At 41.8% G+C, this 8855-nt stretch overlaps 1 non-coding gene across 1 annotated transcript; it reads right to left on the reverse strand.

Moving 5' to 3' along the window:
• Positions 1 to 658: 658 nt before the first annotated feature.
• On the reverse strand, positions 659 to 732 carry trnat-ugu (transfer RNA threonine (anticodon UGU)). Its single transcript has one exon. It is a non-coding gene; the product is annotated as a tRNA-Thr (tRNA).
• Between the last annotated feature and the right edge of the window lie 8123 nt (positions 733 to 8855).

The following is an 8855-nucleotide window of genomic DNA, read 5'->3' on the forward strand; positions in this document are numbered from 1 at the left end:
ACCCATCAGCGAGAGAGAGAGAGAGAGAGAGAGAGACTGTCAGAGAACTTCCTGCATCCAGTCCTGACCCTGTCACACTCACCAGATGCTCACCCAGACCCCACTCTCATCAACACTGAACATTGTTACCGAGACACTTCAAATACTGTTTATAAAAGGCAGGAAAGGTTAAAGTTCACACAGCTGTATTGAACAGAACAAAGTATAATATCTTCTCACCGTTTCTCGGGAACCACATGAGACATAGGTTTTCTTATTTGGTTCCTTTGATTTTTCTTGTTCCTGACTGACAAATATTCCAAACCTCAGATCAACCCTCCCACTTGCGTCATGTCCCAGTCTCAGTTAAAAGCAACACATAACAACACAAACACTGAAACATACAACGCAGTCACACTTTCCTTTAGTGACATTAATGTCGAGCTGTTTTCCAGGGGAATGCAACTGTGAACAAATTTGGATCAAAGAAGTTGCCTTTGAAATATCAGCACTGAATTTCTGTGCAAGGAGGAACAGCCATTCCAAACTCACATCCTTCACAAAGGCTGTTTTCTCCTGTGATGAAAATTCATCATGTAATTTGAATACTCACTTCAAGGTCAGAAGACACAGATGGAAGCGATTGATAAAGTAAGTACTACATCACAAATGTGAAACAAGGCTCTATTGAGAATTGAACCCAGAATTTCCTGTTTACAAGACAGGTGCTTTAACCAACTAAGCTACAGAGCCAGAAGTTATTACAATTAAAATCAGAGGACTGCACTATTTATTCTCATATAATAACAATATCAAAGCAAAATACAGCAGATGCTGGAAATCTCAAATAAAAACAAGAACCGCTGGAAATACTCATCACCTCTGGCAGCATCTGTGGAGAGAGAAGCAGAGTTAACGTTTTCGGTCAATGACCCTTCTTCAGACCCTTCTATATATTCTCATCCCACTTCTCCACAGGTCACAACATATATTTTAACTTTTCCCACTTCCTGAAACAGTCAATCATATACTCTATTCTTCCCAGAATAGAAGACACTGACCAGGTTTCTTTAACGAACAGCAAAATTATCAGTTTATTACAGAACAAGTTTTAACTAGTCATGAAATAAAGCATAAATACACAGGTAGAAATTTTAAAAGTTCCCTTTTTACCTTAACCAACATTTAAAGCCCCTTTCTTACCACAGCCCCACACACGCACACACACATACACCGGTTAACTGAAAAAAAAGAATTATTTTTTACAATTCTGAGTTCTGTTAAAGACAAAAACAACACTTGGGCTGATTACTTGTTCATTCCTGAAGAAAACAGCAGATGAGATATGTTGTTCCAAAACTGGCATGCAGTCTAACTTCTGAGTGTGCGTAGACAGGTCACTAGGGTCTTTTAGAACAGTTTTTTAGGGGCAGTGTTGAGAATTAATTTTAGCAGGCTTTCTTTAAAGACAGGAGAAGAGATGAATTGACACAGTGAAGTTCTCAGGGTCTTTTAAAGATTTGCTGCAAAACAACGTGGGTTGTGATCTTCTCTCCTTCCTTGACACTTCTTCAGGCTAACTTTATCAGCTGCTGACTCCAGAAGGTAAAACACAATGACTGCTACAAATAAAAGCTTGTGATTTTTCTGCCCTCTTCGGTGTGTGCTGCTGCTGCCGGGTTTGTCCAATCAAGAGGCGCAACTGACTTCTCTGTCCACATTTCCCCCTGTTACCAGGGTTTCTGTTATACATTTAACTTGAGTCATGTGACAACCAGTAAACATAGTTGCCAAATTAGTACTTTCAGTACCATCTTGAAAAAGAACTGGTCTGACATTTATTAAGTTTGACGATGAATTCCTCAAAAAGAATTTCATTAAAAAAAAATCAAAATCACTTCCATAACATCATGCACTTTCCCTGAGCTACAGGTTATTGCAAGTCTCTCTGGCTGTGTTTATTTTTGTTGATTTTGCACTCAGGTTCTTTCTGAATCCATGTGTTCGCAGAACTTTGTCAGTGAGAAACATGGAGATATGCTTAAAGATTTCCCTGCAAATTATTCATATCTCCATCTTTCTCCGAACTTTGTAGAAACACATTATTGTGGGAATCACACACATCAGTCCGTCAAACCTTTCCGTTAAACATTGAAAGGTGACAGTGTTTATTGTGACGGGGTTCCATTTATTCAGACACATCTGGTATAAAAGTGCTCAAGAAATGATTCACACATGTAATGTATTTGTATATTATGTGCATGACATAATGACGCAAATAAACAATTCCTTGCACTTGCCACGCTTGGTGTATATTTTCTCTGCTGATGCCCCCTGAATATATTAGAGAAAATGGTGATGAGGATGAGATAAAAGTCTGTAAATATAGGCAGCAAACAGCAGCAGGGACTGCAGTGAACAGGATCAGCTAGCTCCTAGTGACCTACCTGCTCGGATGGTGGAGATTTTAGGTGGATTGTGTGAAGCCTGGGCCACAGAATGTCTCTTCAGTTGAATGAGATTCCGCAGGGTCTTCCTGTGCATCTCATTCAAATTGCTTATTTGGGACAATATGGCTGCACACATATGGGATACATCGGAAGGTGAGGAACTTATGAGAGGACTTGAGAACCATTCAGTTCATATATTGAAAGAATGGACATGTTTTTCAGAGCTAATAACATTTTGGAATTTGAAGGTGAAAGTGCAGAGGTCAAGACTCAGAATAAGGCAATTCTTGAGGGCAAGAAAGCAATTTTGCGAATGGAAATTAGCCTGGAAGTGTATGACCAGCTAACAAAGCTTCCTGCTCCCATGAAGGCATAAGATGTGCCATTCAAAACAATCATCACCAAGTTGGAGGAACATTTCAACCCGAAGCCACTAGAGATCACGGCAAGCTAGAAATTTGGAAGCAGAAATCAGAAAAGTAGTGAAACAGTTGGTGAGTACATTGTGGCATGAAGAATTTATCACTACATTGCAACTTTGGCATATTCTTAGACCGTGCATTATGAGACAGATTTGTGCTTATATTGGTGGATGAGAAAAGATACTAAACACACAAAATCTCACATTCGAGCTCGCATGTAAGATTGCTCTTTCCATGGAGACTGCATCAAAGAATGCTCGAGAATTTCATCCTGTGCCAGTGATTGTAACACACTTCAGGGGAGCTTAAAAAAACTGGCAAAATGGGCTTTCACATGGCAGATAAAATTTACACAGAGAATTGTGAAGAGATACAATTTGGGAGGAAGAATAAGGAGAGGCTATATAAATGAAATGTTACAATTCTAAAGTGGGTGCCGGAACAGAGAGACAATGTACACCAATCTTAGAAGGTTTGAAAAGGCTTCTAAGAGCAACCAGGACACTTGGCTTTATTAATAGAGACATATAGTAAAAGCAAATAAGTTATGATAAACCTTTATAAAATACTGGGTCTGAATGGCCTACTCCTGTACCTCTACAGAAAGCTTCCATTCCAGGTTTGCACACACTCGTCAGGATCACTCTCCACAGATCCCGCCACTCTAGGCTCGGACACCCTCTTCAGGATCACTTTCCATAGATCCCACCACTCCACGCATGGATATCTCCCTCATGATCAGATCACAGGTCCTTAGTCCTACCACATGCAGTCATGAATGATGGTGGACAATTAAATAACTAACCAGATGAGGAGGCTCCAAAAAATCCCCATCCTCAATGATGGTGGAGCCAAAGCTGAATCATTTACAACCATCTTCCATCAGAAATTGCTCAGTGGATGATTCATCTCGGCCTCCTGAGGTCCCCAGCATCACAGTTTCCAGTCTTCAGCCAATTCGATTCACTCCACATGATAGCAAGAAACAACTGAAGTCACTCGATACAGCAACGACAATAGGCCCTAACAACGTCCCTGCTCTAGTACTGAAGACTTGTGCTCCAGAACTAGCTGCGCTCTCAGCCACACTGTTCCAGTCGAGCTACAACACAGGCATCTACCCGACAATGTGGAAAATTGCCCAAGTGTGCCCACTCCATAAAAAAAAAAGCAGGACAAATCCAATCTGACCAATTACCACCCCATCAGTCTCCTATCAATCATCAGCAAAGTGATGGAAGATGTCATCAACAGTGCTATCAAGCACCAGACACTTAGCAATAATCTGCTCATCGATGCTCAGTTTAGGTTCTGCCAGGGTTCCTCGACTCCAGGCAAATACTTGGCAGGTAGAGTATAATGTGGGAAAATGTGAGGTTATCCACTTTGGTAAGAAGAATGGAAAAGCAAAATATTATTTAAATTGCGAGAGACTACAGAATGCTGCGGTATAGAAGGATCTGGGTGTCCTCGCACATGAATCACAAAAAGTTACCATGCAGGTAGAGCAAATAATTAGGAAGGCAAATGGAATGTTGCCCTTTATTTCAAGGGGGATGGAGTATAAAAGTAGAGAAGTCTTGCTGCAAATGTACAGGGTGTTGGTGAATCCACACCTGGAGTACTGTGTACAGTTTTGGTCTCCTTATTTAAGGAGGGATATACTTGCATTGGAGGCAGCTCAGAGAAGGTTCACTGGATTGATTCCTGTGATGAATTGGTTGTCTTATATGGAGAGTTGATCAGGTTGGACCTATACTCATTGGAGTTAAGAAAAATGATAGGTGATCGTATTGAGACATATAAGATTTTGAGGGGGCTTGACAGGGTGGATGCTGAGAGGATGTTTCCCCTCATGGTGGAATTTAGAACTAGGGGACACAGTTTCAGAATAATGGTCTTCCATTTAAGAAGGAAATGAGGAGGAATTTCTTCGCTCAGAGAGTCATTAATCTTTGGAATTCTCTACCACAGAGAGTAGTGGAGGCTGGGTCATTGCATGTCTTCAAGACTGAGTTTGACAGATTTTTATCCACAAGGAAGTCAAGGGTTATGGGGGCAGGCAACAAAGTGGGGTTGAGGCCATGATCAGGTCAGCCATGATCCTATTGAATGGTGGAGCAGGCTCGAGGGGCCAAATGGCCTACTACTGCTAATATTTCTTCTGTTCTTATTTTTTATTGCAGCTTGGTTCAAACAGACACAAAAGAGTGGAGTTCTAGAGGAGAGGTGAGAGTGATTACCCTTGAGTGAGTGTGGCATCAAGGATCCCGAGCAAAATTGAAGTCAATGAGAATCAGGGGGAAAACTCTCCACTTGGTGGAGTCATACCTCGCACAAAGCAAGATGGTTGTGGTTAGTGGAGGCCAATCATCTCAGCCCAGGACATTGCCTCAGGAGTGTCTCAGGGTAGTGTCCTCGGCCCAAACATCCTCAGCTGTTTCATTGATCACTTTCCCTTCAAAATCAGTCAGAAGTGGGAATGTTCGCTGATGACTCACAACTCCTCAGATACTGAAGCAGTCTGTGCCCACAAGCAGCGAGACCTGTACAAACTTCAGGCTTGAGCTGATAAGTGACAAGCAACCTTCTGGCCACACAAGTGCTAAGCAGTGAACATCTCGATTGAGAGAGAATCAAACCATCTACCTTTTGATATTCAGCAGCATAATCATCACTGAATCCCCCACCATCAACATCTTGGGGGTTACCATTGACCAGAAACTAAACTGGACCAGTCACACCTATGCTGCAGCTATAAGTGCAGGTCAGAGATTAGGAATTCTGCAGCAAGTATCTCGCCTCCTGACACCTCAAATCCTGTCCACCATGTACAAGGCACAAGTCAGGAGTGGGATGGAATACATCCTACTCAACAACACTCAAGATGCTCAACACCATCCAGGAGAAAGCAGCCCACTTGATCAGCACCTAACCCACCACCTTAAACATTCACTTCCTCCACTACCAGTACACAGTGGCTGCAGTGTGTACTATCTCCATATGCACTGCAGTATCTCGCCAAGTATCCTTCAACAGCACCTTCCAAACCCGTGACCACTACCACCTCGAAGGACAAGGGCAGCAGATGCATGGGAACTCGCCATCTGCAGGTTCCCCTCTAAGTCACTCACCATCCTGACATGGAACAATATCGCCATTTCTTCACTGTTGTTGGGTCACAATCCTGGAACTCCCTCCCCAATAGCACTGTGGGTGTTCCTACACCATATGGACTGTAGCAGTTCAAGAAGGCAGCTCACCACCACATTCTCAACGGCAATAGGAATGGGTAATAAATGCTAGACTTATCAGCGATACTCGCGCCCATTAATGAATAAAAAACAAATCACTCTCCACAGATTCCCCACAATCTGGGCTTGGACATTTACTTCAGGAGCACATAGCTTTATATAACTGCAACATGAGTTCCAATCTTCATATTCCGTTCACTTTTCACATTATTTTTCCACCAGTCCACTAGCTTTTAGTGATTCAGTACTCGGGTCTCTGCGCCTCCGCAGTTTCTATCATCTCACCACTTAAAAAAAAACACTCTGATCTATCTTTCGTAGGTACCAGATGACCCCTCATTTTAAATTCCATCTGCCAAAACATTGTTCACTCACTTAATCTATCAAGAAGATTTGAAAATAAATTTATTGCCAAAGGATAATGTTCTGCTTCTGCTCCCTCGCCATTTGCTTTTCCCGTTAGTCGTTCACTTGGTGTAAATCGAGAGAAAGTAAAGATGGAAGGAAGGAAGGAGGGGAGGGAAAATCCTGCTCCGTTTCGTGATCCCTATTTGATCTTCATTCCAGTCCAATTTGGGTGAAGAATTCCAATTGTCTGTCTCAATTTTCAAAAAGTATAAACAATTCTGGAATCACTGTCTCGACATGGACAAGAACAGGTTTCCAGGCCGACTTTACATTGAAGCTGTAAACAAGAATGCAACAGGAATTTGATAAACTAACGAAAAGGATGAAATTCAAACCCACGAGTGCACAGCACAATGGTTTAGTAGTCCATCGCCTTAACCTCTCAGCCACCACAGCATCTGGCAAGTCACAGAAGCACAACCGTCACCTTCACACAGATCCTGACTGTGCAGCCAGCTGTGTAATGATGGAAATGTAGCTTCTGTAAGTAAATGAAATTTCCATCACATCAGGTCATGGCCTGTTGGGAATGGAGCGGTGTGAAACATTTCCAGACCATGTCCAACACGTTTCTACTCAGTGTGAAAACCCACCACGGAAAGACTGGAACATACAATCATTTGATCACACCATGATTAACATCACTCAGACACCTGAACCATTTGGTCACTGACGAAGTCATGACGACTTCGAATTTCTCATGAAATGACAACTGAACTCACTGACTGGAAGAATTGCTTCAACTCCACGTGATCGGCGAGGCACAGCCTCAGCCGACTTGTCAGGCGGTGTAAACAGATATCACTGCTTCTGATCTTCACCAGAACAGAGAGTGAGATGTAACATTGATCATCAAACAGACTGTGAGAGAATACAACAGAATAAAACACATGGAGAGACACTGTGGAATAACAAATAGATTTGATTGGAATGTTGAATTTTGATTGGAATGGATAAAACAGCAGAAACAGCAGATTAAATTGTGATTCTCATCATTATATTGATCTGGGACATAAAAGAGAAACAGATGGAAAGAAGGGAAGAAGGAAGAATGGAATTGTTCAGTTTTTTCAGTTTTTTCACTCGTCCATCAAAGTTGGATAAACAAAAGTTGCAAAAGTACAAATGCTGCCAAAACCTTGGATCGAAGGATGTCCCAACTGTTTAACTGTATGCTCACTGGGGGATTTCAATCAGTGAGTAATATTATTCTCTATTTTTTTTGTTAAATGAACCCAGAACTGTAACTTGGAGTTAATATCTGTGTTCCGACTCCTGAATAATAAAATTGTGAGTTTCTTGATATTATCTGGACACATTTCCTGCTGAAAGAACTGAGGACTCTTTTCTAATTTACACAATACTATATACACACTCATCAAGCATCTTCGGCTAGCATCCTTGGTGCTGCTCTCTCTTCTCCCAAACCTCATCCCATGTGACTGTTACATCATCACTCTGACAGTGGGAGAGGTTGATCCCACTGTCTTCAGCATTAACCCTTTCCATCCTTATACTACACTGTGAATCAAAAAAAAAATGGTTAGAGGGAACTTCCTTCATTTATCGAAACACCAACAGCTGCCAGTTGTGAACCAACTCAAAACCATCAGAGAGAGAGAGAGAGAGAGAGACTGTCAGAGAACTTCCTGCATCCAGTCCTGACCCTGTCACGCTCAGCAGTTGCTCACCCAGACCCCACTCTCATCAACACTGAACATTGTCACTGAGACCCTTCAAATAATGTTTATAAAAGGCAGAAAAATTCAAAGTTCATCGCAGCTGGATTGATTGAAACTAAGTTTAATATCTTCTTACCACTAGGTAACCACATGAGAAAGTCCTTCAATCATTAGCATAAATTATCAGCTGTAAGAATGTTTGTCATTGGGTTGAATCATTTCTGTGAGAGGAATGTTCTAGCATCATAAACCAGGGGAACGTGTTGACTGAGCTGTGTCTTCATCTCTTCTGGACAGTTCACCCTTCCTTCTGCTCTGATTCACTTTCCCAAAGCGGATCTACAGATTCTCATATCTGGAGACTGGGTTTTCTTATTCGGTTCCTTTTGATTTTTCTTGCTCCTGAATGATAATATATTCCAACCTTGGATCAACCTTGCGTTGTGTCCCAGTCTCGGTTAAAAGCGACACATAATGGCACCAACACTCTGAAACATACAACATGGTCACACTCTGCTTCAGTGAGATTAATGTTGAGGCGGTTTCACGTCAAATGCAATTGTGAACAAATTTCTTTCGTGGGAACTGTGGGTGATTTGAGTATTTGCACTGAATTTCTGTGCAAGGAGGGACAGTTTCAAACAGCCATTCCCAAATCAC

The sequence above is a fragment of the Heterodontus francisci genome, unplaced genomic scaffold (genome assembly GCF_036365525.1).
Source record: "Heterodontus francisci isolate sHetFra1 unplaced genomic scaffold, sHetFra1.hap1 HAP1_SCAFFOLD_102, whole genome shotgun sequence".
Lineage (NCBI taxonomy): Eukaryota > Metazoa > Chordata > Chondrichthyes > Heterodontiformes > Heterodontidae > Heterodontus > Heterodontus francisci.